The sequence below is a fragment of the Anastrepha ludens genome, chromosome 2, assembly GCF_028408465.1.
Source record: "Anastrepha ludens isolate Willacy chromosome 2, idAnaLude1.1, whole genome shotgun sequence".
NCBI classification, from domain to species: Eukaryota; Metazoa; Arthropoda; class Insecta; order Diptera; family Tephritidae; genus Anastrepha; species Anastrepha ludens.
The window spans coordinates 182077339-182093181 of NC_071498.1; the positions used below are offsets into that span (position 1 = coordinate 182077339).

General features: G+C 36.0%; 1 protein-coding gene across 4 annotated transcripts in view; it reads left to right on the plus strand.

Moving 5' to 3' along the window:
- The first annotated feature begins 214 nt into the window (after positions 1 to 214).
- Positions 215 to 15843, plus strand: part of LOC128855994 (sodium-coupled monocarboxylate transporter 1) — a 178511-nt gene continuing 162882 nt past the window's right edge. For 2 of the 4 annotated variants that reach the window (XM_054091309.1, XM_054091310.1), the window contains exon 1: positions 215 to 903. The gene's annotated coding sequence lies outside the window, so the exon portion shown is untranslated. The remainder of the gene's footprint in view (positions 904 to 15843) is intronic. The other 2 variants (XM_054091308.1, XM_054091307.1) reach the window with 1 other exon arrangement.

The window sequence follows — 15843 nt, forward strand, 5'->3', positions numbered from 1 at the left end:
AAGAGAAAAAACGCATTGCAACATATGTAAATATTGTAGTATATATATGTACATATATACATACAAACATACATATATAGCAACAAAGTACCAACAGCAGTCAACAAGCAAGCAAAAAACTATGCAGAAGAAAAATAGATGAGCAAACATCAGCGAAAACAAACTGAAATAAACGAACGAAGCCATGCATAACCTACCCAAAAGATCGGACGAACCTTCCCGTTGTGCGGACATCCATCCATAAAAGCTCGTCATAGCCGAAGGAGGAATTCAAAAATGAACAGGCGAACGAAATGCGCAGCGGGAGCACTACAAAAAGGCATGCACAGCATCAGCAACAACAAGCATGTTTGTATGTTTGTGTGTATGTAGACAAACAATCAAGTACCAATGATAGCAATGATTCGCTCTCCGCTGTGGTCAGATCTCAGCTAAAACGATCCGATCAGCTACATATGTAGTCAAATTTGAACCTTTGGCGCTGCCGCAAGTTGGTTATTCAGTGCTATTGGTGCTGGCTATTGTTCACTTCACTAAGTACAAGCCAAATCTCGACACAACGCTTGAAGCGCGGCGTAGTTTGCACGCTTCGGTCAAATCGCGAATTGTGCCAACATTGTGCGGTTAGTTTGTGAAACGCTGCGAGACGCGCTACAATCGTAACACTTCGAGCTACTATATAAGTACATATGTATGTGTGTAGCTTACAAAATTGCTGGGAAAACTCAAAAATGTGTGAAAATAATTGAAAAGCTTGCTTTAAAAGTGGTGAACTTGTTTTTAATATTATGTGCATGTGTGTGCGTGTAAAAAGTACTTTTCCGTTATAAAACTTAAATGTCAAAACATTCGTACAAATTATGGTGCATTGGAGCTAAATATTGAATAATCCAAGTTATGTATGTATGTATGAAATAAAAGTAATAGCAATATTTTCTAATATACTCGTATGAAGTGGAAAATGTGTGAAAAAAACTACAAGAACCAATCCAAATATGTAAATAATATCCATTCATATAAGTTCACAGCTTGAGCAGCCTTGATATGGCAATACCGTCCTCCAAAATTCATGTTTGACGATTCTTCCGTTTCTTCTGTTTTGATCCAAGGTGTTAGCCGGCTTTTTTCACATATTCGAAATTAGTATGATTAATTAATATTTTAATTACAATTAATGATTAAGACACCTTGCTTTCGAGCTTCCCTTTCGTTTTTGTTGCGCTGGATTTTTTTTACAATTTTTTTTCTTATTCTGGTGTTAATTTGACACTAAAACATAAATACCACTAAAGGTTAATAATAAAATGTGTTTGCATACAAAGTGTTTCCAATATAAATAAAATTGTGCCCTTTCAGTTACTTTCATACTTATGAGTATACTTTGGACAGAACAGTTTTTTGCATTGCAAGTCAAATTTAACTTTGTTTCGAAAATAAAACAATATTTAAAAGTTGTCGGACTTGGCAAAAAAGTGCTTTTAGCAAGCCATTCAAACTGCAGTTTAAAAAAGAAAGTAATTATAAGGAGATTTTTCATGGCAGAAATACACTCGGAGGTTTGCCATTGCCTGCACCCCCGAATGATACTCACGCACCAACCCATTCGGTTGCGGCGGCCGCTCCTCATAAAAACAATGTGCCGTTCGGAGCCGGCTTAAAACTGTAGGTCACTCGATTTGTGAAAAAACATTAACACGCACAGCACAAACACCTAACAGAAGTGTATGCGCCAATTATTTATTTATTTGTTTAATTGTAAAGTCACGTAAAGTACTTTCCGAAATCAGCCTTTAATTTAAAAAGTCTTAGTAGCTAGTGCCTCTTTTTTGTAATATAGTTATTTATATTTAATTATATTTCATTATTAATAAATAAATAAATAAAAGTTCCTATCGTTCCGTTAAAGAGCACGGGGCCGTAACAATTTTTTTCCAAACTGTTTTGTCGCCTGAATGAGTTTGCATCTCGTTCCAACTTGGCTGGAGACTCTCCATTTCGATTTCCAGCAGCCTTCTCTAGGTAAGAGCTAGTTTTCCTCTACGTCTGCTGCCTTATGGGTTCCATGTAATGGCTCGTCTAGCGATTTCATCGGGTGGCTTGCGTAGCGTATGAGCGATCGAATTCCACTTACGTTTTACAATTTCTTTACTGATCGGTTGCTGTAGTATCAAATGCCACAGGCTGTTTTTTGTTATTTTATTGGGCCAAAAGATTTTCATGATTTGGCGACAGCACTTATTGACAAGCACTTGTACTTTCTGTATGTCTTTCATCACGACTCATCTATTATGAATATCCATAATTGTTTAATGAGTATCGCTAGGATAAGAAAAAGTAGAAGAAAATGATTTTTTTGATGATACTTTTGCTCACTTTTCTCAGGAGCCACTTTACATCTGTGCCTGCGGAATAGCAAAACGTATCTCACTGGTTTTTTTCTTTTGAATTCCAACGGATTCATGATCGGATTATAAAACGTTCCCTTACGTGTCAGATTGTATAGTTTTAGTGAAGACTTTTGCAGAATTTGGTCAGCTTGTAATACCTTGACTAGTCTTTTAGTCAGAAGTTGAAGTAGTTAGCTCGTAGTTTTTCTTTTGTCAGGAGCATGGATATGTAAACAATTGTATGGGCAACAGTCTTTAGTAGATTACAGACGACGAACCTGCTCGTTTTATTTTGTCACAGACGGCAAGCGGCTCATATGTGATTTTCTGCCGATAGCGTACAGATGGATAGCCATAACGGGGATGATGCGGTTGCAATGTTTGTTATTTATGCCTGTTTAAAAATAAAAAAGGAAAGAGAGCAAAACTCAGAAAAATATGGGTAAATGATTGGCTAATGGAAGAAGGAGAAATATCTATTAAATCGTCTTGTATCGTCGGATTCTAGAAATTAGAATAATTTTTTGCATATGGACGTTCAGACTTATAGCTACATGCTCGAATTGGTAATGCCTGCTATTGTTGTCCTTGTTGTCAAAGCGACGGGACTTCATCTATTCAATATTTCCCCCCAGCCCATGTTCAAAAATTGTTTCTGCACTAAAGCCATTTAATCTTCCCATGCTCTGTTTTCTCGTACTTTTTTATAGTTGCCATAATTCTAGCTCATTTTTTTGGCACTTCTTTACATAACTGCACTATTAATTTTTGGCTCAAACTTGTATTTTTTGCCGATGTGCACTTTTCAAGCATCAACGCAAAATACGATATGTATCTAGTTGTTTTTGTTTTCAATATAAGGCTCGCGCATCACACCACAAACGACGAACATGTGCGCGAGCCGGTCGCCGAAAATCAATGTTCGTCGTATGTAGCCTACTTTAGCTAGTAGCGCCTTTGGTAATGTGATATAATTATTCATAATTTTATTTTTAATAAATAAAATAAACAAAAGAGAAGTAAAGAAGAAGTTTGGAGCCACAAAGAATCCAAATTCTCTCTAGTATTTGTATTCTTAGACTAGTAGAAGTAAATAACAGCAGACGCATCAGCTAAATCCATCTAGCAAATCAGCCTTCGTTTGTAATCCATTCAGTAGCGAGGTCATGTGAGCCCAGTACTGACAGCGAAAACTGATATAATATTTTTTACATATTTATGTGTGTATAGTGGGCAGCCAAGAGGTAGAAAAGAGAAAGATCCTGGAAAGAACGTATCTGTCGTGCGGAGGCAACATAAAATCTGAACATTCACCGATATGCGAAATAGCAGCAAGCCAAGAAACAGACTATTTTCAATGCTGCCAAGAAAAAACTTCGAAGCGATATAAATATAAAGGGTTTTCCAATAAGAACAAATATAAATGATCGGATGTTTATTTCATTATAAAGAGGAAGGTATGCCGTTAAAAGTGGAAAATAACATCAGGCAAATGACCACCACGACCACGCTTACAGGGCAACATCCTTTTCATGAAATTTTCCATAACAGAATTGCAAAGTGGCTGCCCTATGTCATCGATAGCCTCACAATTTCCATCTTTGAGGTCATGAATCGACCCTTGGCTGTTGGCGTATACCTTCTCTTTCACGTGGCCCCAAAGAAAAAAGTCACAAGGTGTTAAATCATAAGATCTCGGTGGCCAATTGTGATCCCCTCTTTTCCCGTAAAAGATCAATAGATTCGTTGCTTGTGTGGCACGTAGCGCCGTCTTATTGAAAATAAACGTTCTCCAGATCAATACTATCCAATTCCGCCCATAAAAAAATGTTAATCATCTCTCGATAGCGCAATCCATTCATTCATAACACCTGTTATTGGAAATGTACTGTACCAAATATTATTTAAAATTTAAATTTATGATATGCTGACTTTCGAGATCTTCGGACGTAAAAATATCACTATGCAATAAAGAAGCCCATCTAAACTCTGTTAAGAATTTTCAGACATATTTCCCTAAAAGCGGCTAAGAAAAGTAAAATATCTAATATAAAAGTCATCTCCCATCTCACTATCGGGTCGAAGATGGATGTGATGCCGAAGCAAGCAGGCCGATGTCGCTCCGTCATCTGCGTGGGAAACCACTAAAATATGTTCCAAGCGCGATTGCTATGTGAAGCCGTAAAGTGTTCAGGAATAAAATTTCTTTAAGCGAAACTAGTAATAGCTTCATCTTTTAATAACAAAGGCTTATGAAGCAATGTCAAATCGAATTATTCTCAGTTTCTTCACCTATAATGTCTGATATGAATTCCATGTGGTTCAAAGAAATGAAAGTTTCGACACACTTACGGAGATTAAATCGGTTTAATAGTCAAATACATTGCAAAGTATTGCCATTGCCTCCGGAGTGCCAGCCAGTATAAAAAGTTGCTGGGGTCCAGCCGAAGTTTTGGTGTTTGGACCCCTATTTCCGAATTCCATGTATTATATTGTTTAAAGCAAAATAAAATCAAATAAATTATTACAAGTATTTGCAGGTAAAATTTTGTTCCTCGATAGGTGCGGAAATAGTCCCTTTTTTCGATGAAAATAGAAAAAAAGAAGAAAGGAAGTACTGGAAGAGCCACTGTAATTAGTTCAGAATGCCATGTGTAAAAGTGAAAGAATAATATTCTTTAATCATCCGTGTTCTGGAAAAAAAATTTGCTCGAGAAAAACGTTTTTTTATTTTTGTGCATGGACTTACGGCGGTCAGATATGGGGTTGTTTCATCCAAAGCAATATTCAACTAAGCCAAAGGTTTCAGAATAAAAGGTTAAAAAGTGCCGCTGTGTCCTTGGTATATACATCGCTCTGATCTCGAACGTGAGCTCGCTCATGATTCAGTTCCAGACACAATAAAGAAGATAGCCAATTTTCATAAAGAGAGACTGAATAAATTCATACACACAGAGGCCCCGAGCGTTGCTGACACAAATAAATGAAAAAGAAGGTTTAAGAAAAAGCCACAAGACCTGGTCAATTAAAACAAAACAAAAAACTCGTTTAATTATTTCCACAATATTTAAGTGGAGCATCCCAATACTAATTTATTTTAGACAAACTCGCTACAAATTGCTCCTTAGTTTTAAATATTTTATAACTAATCGCAATGAATACTTAATAAGAAAAAATAAAATAAAATAGCCTCAAAAACGTGCAGTTCCGACACACTTTTTTTTATCTACTATAACTTTGCAATTGTTTCATATTTGCATTATGTGAAAAAAAACAAGTTTTGAATTTCGTAAATGAAAAGTTAGCAAAGCGATATCAAGTAACTAAAGCAAAATAAAGCACTCAGGCATGGGTGTCTGCAGCAGCATACAGAACCTTCTTCAATTTACATATATTTTCAATATTATTCAACATTTGGTTTTTATCACGATCCTTTTATTCCCTTCTTCCCTTTCTTGCTTCCAAACTGTATCGCAATGGGTAGTTTCCTTATCAGCTGTTTAGTTGTGTCTCCCTCCTTTTTGTCGGGGCAGTCAACCTAACCTAACCTAACTCTTTTCTAAGCGTTAATATTTTCTTGAATGAACACTGAACTAACTAGCCGGCATAACTTCATGTATACCTATAAGTATAATATATGTGAATAGAAAAATACATAGTACAAGTACGAATATCGAACAATCAGCGGCGGCATAAAAAGCGAACTCGATCACGCGGCGCTCTAAAGCCAGATTAGTGATAAGCCCGCAGCAGCATCAATTTTCTACCGTCAAGTTTGTTGCTTTTGTTGTTGTTTATAATGTTATTAGTATTTATTTCGTGTTAGAATTTATTTCAGTTATCGATATGCTTAGTATATATTTTTGAGAGCTGCCTTTTCGCTGTTTTCTCTCTTTCAATTCACTGATTCCATTAATGCGGCCTAAACATGCGACGCAGCAATGTCACGTGCCTGATAAGTGACAAATCAAATAATTTATCTGCTATTGAAATATTGTTTTTGAGCTGACACGAAAGAGCAAACAAACCCGTATTATTATCTACTCGATCCTGATATGTCACTTTCTGACCAAAGCAGCGAAGAAATGGTTACTAATAATTATAAAGGGTATTTCAAAAATGACCCCTGGATGTTAGTTGTGAATAATTCCTAGACGATATCTTTTCTACGCCATCTTCGACATTTGTCACGCATGTAGGAAAATGTAGAATTTTAAACGGCAGAACAACGCGTTGCAATTATATGAAAGTGGTCGATTTTTAAAAACACAATGTGCACAATTGTGATTTTTTGCTGGGAATAATTCTCCGAATGTGTCGGAAATTCAAAGGTTAGGGAAAAAATTTAAAGAAACTGGTTCTGTCGAGGATAGAAAAAGGATTAGCAAACTAAAAACTGAACCATCTGCTGAGAATATTGCTACTGTAGCACAAAGCGTTGCTGAACAACCTTCAACTTCAATATCTGGACGTTCTCAACAATTGGGCATTCATGAATCGACTGTTTGGTGGATTTCAGCTACAGACGTGCGCATGGTGGACTTATGCCGTTTTTGATATACCTATAATTGTTAACAGCCGTATTTTTAATAAAAATAGTGAAACCTGAGAGAATCTACAATTTTACATGTTTTATTTTAAATAGAAATGGCCTTCATAAACGTTCACCTACACTGAAGAGCAAAACAGTAACAAAATGTAATACTTTCTATTTCAACACATTTTTTTTTAGACATGTTTTAACAAATCAAATATTTTTTTTGCATAACTTTATTGGCATGTATGTACTCTCTCTCTCAAACCGGTTTGGTGTCAATGCAACAACAACAACACTAGTAGCAAGCAATAATGCAAATAAAGACAAATGTTACAGTTTTGCACTCACTCTTAATTTTCAAATTTTCCGTTATTTTTCTCGTAATTATATATTTGGTGGATTTTTAATTATTATAAACGTGACCATGAATAAGACAAAATGTTAAATCGGGAAGTACAACGCCAAATAATTGATTTGCTGAAGAAGGGCGAGTTAAGAAAAATAGCTAAAAAATTCGAAGTGAGCCACATGGCTGTGCAAAGGCTGCGGAAAAATGTACCAGACGCTGTTCCCAGTAACAAAGGAGGCCGGCTAAGGAACATAAGCGACCGCGATGCCCGCCATCTGGCAAATTTGGTAACAAGCAGCAAGGCGGTCACTCCCAAAGAAGCACTAAAGATGCTGGATATTGATGCCAGTCAGTGGACAGCCAGGCGCAGCCTGTCAAAACTGGGGCTAAAGGCAGCGGAGAAGAAAACCAAGCCAATGCTGACAAAAAGACATGTGCGGTTGAGGCGGGATTTTGTTGCGGCTCACCAAAGCTGGACAGTTGAAGATTGGGATCAGGTACGTCTTTATAAATGGATTATAAAAGACCTTTTTTCATAAAATTTCAAAACGATTGCAGGTTATTTGGTCTGATGAAACCAAAATCAATCGATTTCAGTCAGATGGTCGGGCCTGGTATTGGGTTAAAGACCCAAATGCAGTCCAGCCACATCACATCAAGCAGACAGTAAAACATGGTGGTGGCTCCATTATGGTGTGGGGCTGCATTTCCAAAAATGGTGTGGGTCCTTTAGTACGAATAGACGGTATAATGCGGAAAGAGGAATACCTGGCCATATTGCAACAAAATCTGCCGGGTGTAGTGGAAAGTATGGGTCTTGCTGCTGAAAAAGTAATTTTTCAGCAAGACAATGACCCTAAGCACACCGCACATGTTGTACGAAATTGGATGCAACGCCAAAAATTTCGTAACTTGAAGTGGCCTCCACAATCACCGGACATGAACCCAATCGAAAATTTATGGAGTCATGTAAAATCGAAGCTTGCCGAATATTCAAGTCCGCCCAGTGGAGTTAATGAGCTGTGGGAGCGAACACGCGATGTATGGGATGCTATTCCGACTGACTTTGTCTTGAGGTATACACGAAGTATGCCCAATCGTATCCACGAGCTGAAAAAATCCAAAGGATATTGGACATCTTATTAATATTTATTTTATTTATTGTAAAAAATAAAAAATGGGTTGAGTGCAAAACTGTAACATTTGTCTTTATTTGCATTATTGCTTGCTACTAGTGTTGTTGTTGTTGCATTGACACCAAACCGGTTTGAGAGAGAGAGTACATACATGCCAATAAAGTTATGCAAAAAAAATATTTGATTTGTTAAAACATGTCTAAAAAAAAATGTGTTGAAATAGAAAGTATTACATTTTGTTACAGTTTTGCTCTTCAGTGTATGTCGACGACTACATAAAATTTATTCAGCGCTCCGTTTCCCCATCCACGGCATTCTCTGTCGCCAACATGCGAATGCAAAGAATCTTTCTCTCGAACACTCCGAGTGTCGTGTTCTCTGAAATTGTTGTTAGCACCTAAGCCAGAATGAGAAACTAAGGGAAGCAAGTACCGTAATATTATGTGAATATTCAGACTTTTCCATTAGTTGTTGTTAAGCTTAAGCAATTGAATATATTATTGTTTTATTTTGAATATTAATCTGTTTTTATTTGTTGATTGCTGCAAACTTTTGCCTGCCTATGTTTCTCACGAGTGCCTAACGTTCGTACTCTAGCCAGCCGCCAACCGCTTGCTTAGCGCCAGCTCAGCGCCACATGTAAATACCGAAGGCAGAAAGCTAGCTCACTGCGTAGCTGTGTGCTGTTAATTAGTGCATTGAATAAAAGAGCGACTTGACTACGTAATTTCTCAAGTCAAGTTGTGTTTTCTGCCCGGCCGAGCGAGTGTTGGCATAACAAATAGTGTCGCTAAACCAATGAATTAATTATACTCGTATATGTTTAGTAAAGTTTACTTATGTTTTGAGTGGTAATAAAAAGTTGTTGTATAAAAATCAATCTTTTCCACCGCACAGTCTCTCTGAATTTTTTTGGACAAAAAAGTAATGCAGCCAGCAGAGATCCAACTAATATTTCAAATTTTAAGTAGAAATTTTTTTTTCTTTAACGGCTAAAACAACATTACTGATGAGACCGAAATTTTGTTTACGCTTAGACATTTACAGCATGGATCGCTTTTCGTTTTGAAATTTTAAACTGAAATAGATGGGCGCCTAGAAAGTACAAAATTCCAAAGTTTTACAGTACATGCAATTTTTTTTATGTCATCAATAAATAGTAACCGCATAATCGTTGAGACCTAGATTTCTAGCAGGTAGCCACTACAATGCGAAACATCCGCAATGGGACTCACGCTTAGTAACTCCAAGAGGGCGCGAACTTCTCAGAGCAATGCAGGCCAATAAATTATTCCACGTCTCGACAGGACAACCCACTTACTGGCCTAGTGACTCAAATAAAACACCGGATCTTATAGAGTTTTGCATATGCAAAGGTGTATCTAAAAATCAGGTCCCCAAAGACACATGTCTAGATCTCTCATCAGACCACTCTCCTTTGCTGTTAACAATAAACTCTTGTTTTCAAAAAATGGAAACTCCACCAAAGCTGCACAATAAAATGGCAAATTGGGAATACTTTAAAGAACTGGTCGAGGATTCACTGTGCCTAAATATTCCACTAAAATCGACACGGCCGTAGAGATTTTCAACAACTGCATTCAAAGCGCTGGGTGGACCTTTACGCCGGAAATGCGCGTCCGCGTAATGATCGCGTCAAAATATTAATATTAATGTAAATATAATATGAATAATGGCGCTAGGATCTAATAACTAGTAAGGTTTTAAAAGAACTGTCCTTATGTGGATACAAATTCCTCACCATTATATTTAACGGGATAATCAGACATGAATATTTCCCAACTCAGTGGAAAGTTGCTGAAATCATCCTTATACAAAAGCCAGGGAAGACCCGGAACGCGGTCTCCAATTACAGGCCAATACGTTTATTGCCTGTTGCCTCTAAACTCTTCTGCTAAACTGCTTTTAAAAAGGATAAATCCAATAATTGCGCAAAGGAGTCTTATTCCAGCGCACCAATTTGGTGTTCGTAAGTATCACTCCCCTACAGAGCAAGTTAATTGTGTGTATGATTTCGCTAAACAAGCACTTGAGAAAAAAGCAATACTGTACAACAGCATTTTTAGATATAATGCAAGCCTTCGATAAAGTCTGGCATGAAGGCCTGCTATACAAGCTTAAGCAGGGTTTACCGCACAACTGTTATATGCTCTTAAAATCATACTTGCAAAATAGACATTTTCTTTTTAAAGTAGAACAGGTGTACCACAAGGATGTGTTGTAGGCTCCGTCTTGTACACTTTGTTCACGGCAGAACTGCCACTATCAAAGAACACATATACAACCACTTACGCAGATGATAATGTCGTCATAGCCTGGGGTACCCTTCCCTCAATTCCTTCTGATCATCTACAAGAAAACCTTAACCGTGTTAGCGACTGGATGAAAAAATGGCGCATAAAAGCTAATGAAAGCAAATCGGCGCAGATAACATTCACACTTCGAAACGGCTCATGTCCTGCCGTATCTCTTAACAGCGTTCCAATACCACAAACAGATAATGCCAAATATTTAGGTATTCCATTAGACCGGCGTCTTACTTGGCGATCGCATATATTTTTAAAGCGAAAGCAACTTTGACTGAAATTGCGATCACTACACTGGTTAATCGGGTACAATTCAGCACTTACATTAGACAATAAGGTGCTTATCTACAAATCTTTTCTGAAACCGATACGGACGTATGGTGTTCAATTATGGGGCTCAGCTGCAAAATCAAATTTAGAAATTATGCAAAGATTTCCGTCAAAGGTGCTCCGCATGTGTGCCATGGTTTGTACGAAACCAGATATTGCACCGTGACCTAAAAGTTACGACAGTTTTCGAAGAAATAAACAACCTCAGCCAGAGATATAACAACCGACTTGCCACTCATCCGAATAACCGAGCAAATAAACTTTCCAAGATAAACTACTCTTCAAGATTAAAAAAATGTCAGCCTAACGATTTAATGCAAAAATTTGAAACGTAATATACGTAAATGCGAAAGTTAGAAAGTTGTATAATATATATGTTATGTGAAGTTAATTATTAAGTAACGAATTCCCCGGGAGTTCTTACTCTAAGTTATTCTTCTTAAAATTGTAGGTAAAAATAGTACTTATTGTTATTGTTATGACAGATTGTATGAAATAAATGGAAATCTAAAAAAAAAAAGTTATATATTTATTCATAAGAAAACAAATCTATTTATTCATATAAAAAGCAAAGTTTTTTACAATAAGTTATATAATACATATATATTATTACTTAAGTAAAAAATTTAAATCTTTTTTTAAATTTTTTTTTTTTTTTATAAAATAAATAATATTTGCGTTTGGAACTAAAGAGACGCACCTTCACAACCAAAGAGCCGTGGCGACCCATGGGCCAGATGAGCCACTCGGTATTTCTAGCGAGTTTTCTCATTATTATTATAATTTTTTTTTTTTTGTGTTATTTATTTAAAAATATTTATATATATTTAAAATCAGTAAAGAAAAAATGTATTACATCAGTTTTTCTTAAGCTCATTTGCATTCGTAGCTTCTTAAACTCAGTAAACGCCCAGTTCATATAAAAACTCTGATTGGTTTTATGCTAAAATTTTATTGAAACTACTAAAATGGAAACCTACTTAGTTTTATGGAAAAACTTTTCAACATTTTTGTTATGCTTTTGCTATGTAATTACATGCATGTAAGTGTAATAACTATTGTAAATATGGATTCTTGCTTTTTTATTACTCCTATTGCCACACAATGTAAGTTCTACAATTTTTTTAAGCCTGGGTAGAAATCTTTTGCTTTGCATTATTCAATATGAAATATTCAATCGAGTTCACATATAAATTTTTTTGTCTCTTTTTTATTCTAACAATAATTTTACTTAATTTCTCAATAAATTGCAACATTCTTTTTTACTTAGTTCATCTTTGTTCGCGGCATCTCAAGATCTGCCACTTATTCGCTTTTATTCGCTTATTATTCGCTGGTGGCCTTAGAGCTTTCAGCTGTAAAAATATTATTGAAATACTATTGAATTTAAATTCTTTATTGGCTGTTAAACTTCTCATTTGTAAAATATGGCATTGCAAGTATTGATTGTAGTTATGTAACTTGGAAGCTGATGTATTTTGAAGGGCTGTTACGTAACTATGACACCGGTCCATCTAGTGGAAATTTGTTAAGCGGAAGGTTAAGATAATTAAACATTCTTTTGTCTCAAGAATATTTTGCAAAAATTTCAAGTTGCCTGGAGCAAAATTTAGGAAGTTATACGATTCTATGCCTGCTGGACACTAAAGCGTGTTTTGAAAGTTCCAATTTCATAGTCTACTCACCCAATTGTTTTGAAATTATGCATATTATTTCTAGATATGATTAAGCAACGGTCCACATTAGCTCTTTCATTTGCTTCAATAATTATTAATCTTAAAAATTCTGGGCTTCCAAGTGGTATGAGAAGTTTAAAAATCAAGTAGCAAATCGTCACAGGAATACTTCGAGAAACACCATTTTTAATAAATGTCCCTGGAGATTCACTGGCATTCGCTCAATTTTCACTATTGACTGAATAATCTAACACTGCCTGTGTCGCAAAACCAATTCTTAAAGCATTCCTTTTTCAACGCTACAACCTCACCCCTGCCCCTTAAAGTGGTACTAAATATTTTATACAATTGACAGAAAATTGAAAATCTGTGTAAGTTGAAAGCAAAAAAAAAAAATTGGTTTTCATTCTGTATTGTTACGTGGCAAGTGATAGATATGGTTCGTCACAGCCAAAGAGAACTGCTGCTAAAGTTATGCTCTGTATTTGATGTGCAAACTGTGGACTAGGTTGTTCAATAAATCATGTGGTTCCATAAGGCAAGGCGTTGCTACTAGCCTACATTTGTTATATTGGTACACTCTTCATATGGACGTATCCCAATTCGTTCTTTGTTTACAAGCCGGTCTGTATCGACGTATTTGTTACAATGGAAAAAATTAAGTATAGCGCAGTGATTGAATTTGTATTTTTGGAAGGTTTAAAAGCAAAGAAAATTTATGAACGAATGTTCAAAGTCTATAAGGACTTTTCGCCATCAATTAGTCCCATAGAAAGATTGGTTGCTAAATTTAAAAGTGGTCGTACAAGTCTTGAAGACGTTCCACGTCAAGGACGTTCAAACATAGAAAAAACACCAGAAACCGTAGAAAAAATACAGAATATTGTATCGGAAAATCGACAAGTGAATGAAAGAAATTTAGTAGAAGAAGAGATGAGGTGACTAGATTAGGCAGTGTAAGCAATATTTTGACTGAAGTATTGGGTTTCAGAAAGCTGTGTGCAACACAGTAGCAACATTTAGAGCGTTTTCGAAATGATAAAGTGAATTTTATGCGTCAAATCATCACTATGGATGAGACTTGGGTCTATCACCATGATACTAAATCAAAAGAAGAGGCTAAAGAGTGGTGTGAGCTTGGTTCTTCGACTCCGAAAAGAGTTCGTGCCCAGAAATCAGCCAAGAAGGTGTTAGCATCAGTTTTTTGGGATACGAAAGGAATTTCTGTGTGAATTACTTGCCAACTGGTAAAACAAAAAATCTGAATATTATTGTAATCTTTTAGACCCGCTGAAGGAAAAAATTCGTGTGAAGGACCCACTTTGCAAAAGAAAAAATCTTTTTCATCCGTAAAGCCTTATGACAGCATTTTAACAATGGCTAAAATCTATGAATTAATGTTCGAATTGTTGGAGCATCTACCGTATCCACCACATTTGGTTTCCATTTGCTTCCAGACCTAAAAAAAATGCATGCGTGGAAAGCGTTTTTCAATGGCTTGAAATCTCCATCAGAAATAACAATACAATTATGCACAACGCAGTGGACGTTCTAATGAGGCGACAATACCAGAAAACACCAAAAAAATCGTTTTGAATGATCGAAATGTAAAGTTGCGTGAGTTGACTAGCATTGTGAAGATATCAAAAAACTTCTTTTTCGTGTTGGCTTTATACCTATTTCATGAGCATTTTAGAAAGGTCTGTTCAAAGTGGGTGCCGCGATTGCTCACTGTTTTGTTTCATCAAGACGCACCGTGTCACAAGCCAATCAAAACAATGGCGACTATTGGCTATTCGCTCGAATGAAGAGATTATCGCTGAAACTGAGGTCTCTTTTAAGACAAAAGGTAAATCGTTCTACGAAGTGGTTCTGAAATGTTGGAGCGGTGCTGGAATGATTGCGTTGTTCTTGATGGGAATTACGTTGATGAATAATGCTGATTTCAACCAAAATAATGGTTTTTCTTTGTTAGCCACGGGACTTTTGTTCCATTTCCAATTTTGTTACTAAATCATTGGATGATCAAATATTCTAATGGAGGCGCAATAAAACTATCTGAATATTAATTATTGTAAATTGAGTGGCAGTGCAACAGGGAACAGTTATTTTTCACAAAACTAGATAAACAACTTACATGAATGCCATTGTTGAACTTTTTTTCTTCAAATGCTTTTCTTTCAACTAAGGTAATGTATTGCTAACATGAAACCCTAATTACTTACACAACTGCAAAAATGTGATTCATTCACACTTCAGCTGTGACTACAAATGCAGATGGGGTACGAACGAAAGTGACAAAATGCGCACCTATTAAAAATAATTGGAGTTTCGCATGCTGAGGCGCAGAAAAATGTGTAAAAATGTAACACAACTAAACGCCGAAGAGGCATTTCTGTAATTGAAATATTAAGTAACGCAAAAACAAAATTAGTTAATTTCATAAAATCTAATGAGCAACTGCATTTGATTAAATCAGCAAATATTATAAAAGTATTTATTGCGAAATACTTTTTTTCAAGTGGCCAAAACAAGCAAAAAACTCAATTGATTTCCAGCAATATATTATATTAACATTGCGAATAACAAAGTCATGTGACACTTTTATTTATACTATTAATGCACCTAAAAAAATTGTTTTTAAATTTAAAATTAATCGCTGAATCGAATAATCGAATTAAAAAAAATTTTACAAAAGCATATATCAGCAAAAAGCAAGGGAGGGAGCCACGAGAGGGAGGAAGACAAAGAGAGAGAGAGAAAGAGAGCACTGTAGGCAAATTAGAAAATTCTAAATTAAGAAAATTTGTAGGTATTACAGGAAAAGAAAAATGCGAACAAAAATTGAAAAAAATTCTTACATCACCACATCATTTTTCGTTCGTTTACAAAGCCAACTGTACACGCTTACCGCCAAGCAACGACCCCATTCAAACCTTAGCAAAAGAATTGCGACGTATTTCTGTGCCAGACCTACTCTTGAATCACAGACAAAATTAAAAACAGAAGCATCATCATTAAGCGCCTTGGCCGTGGCGATTTTTGGCAAAATTACAGAAACAAACTTACGATTTATTGGGTAAATATAAGGAGGGCTTTTT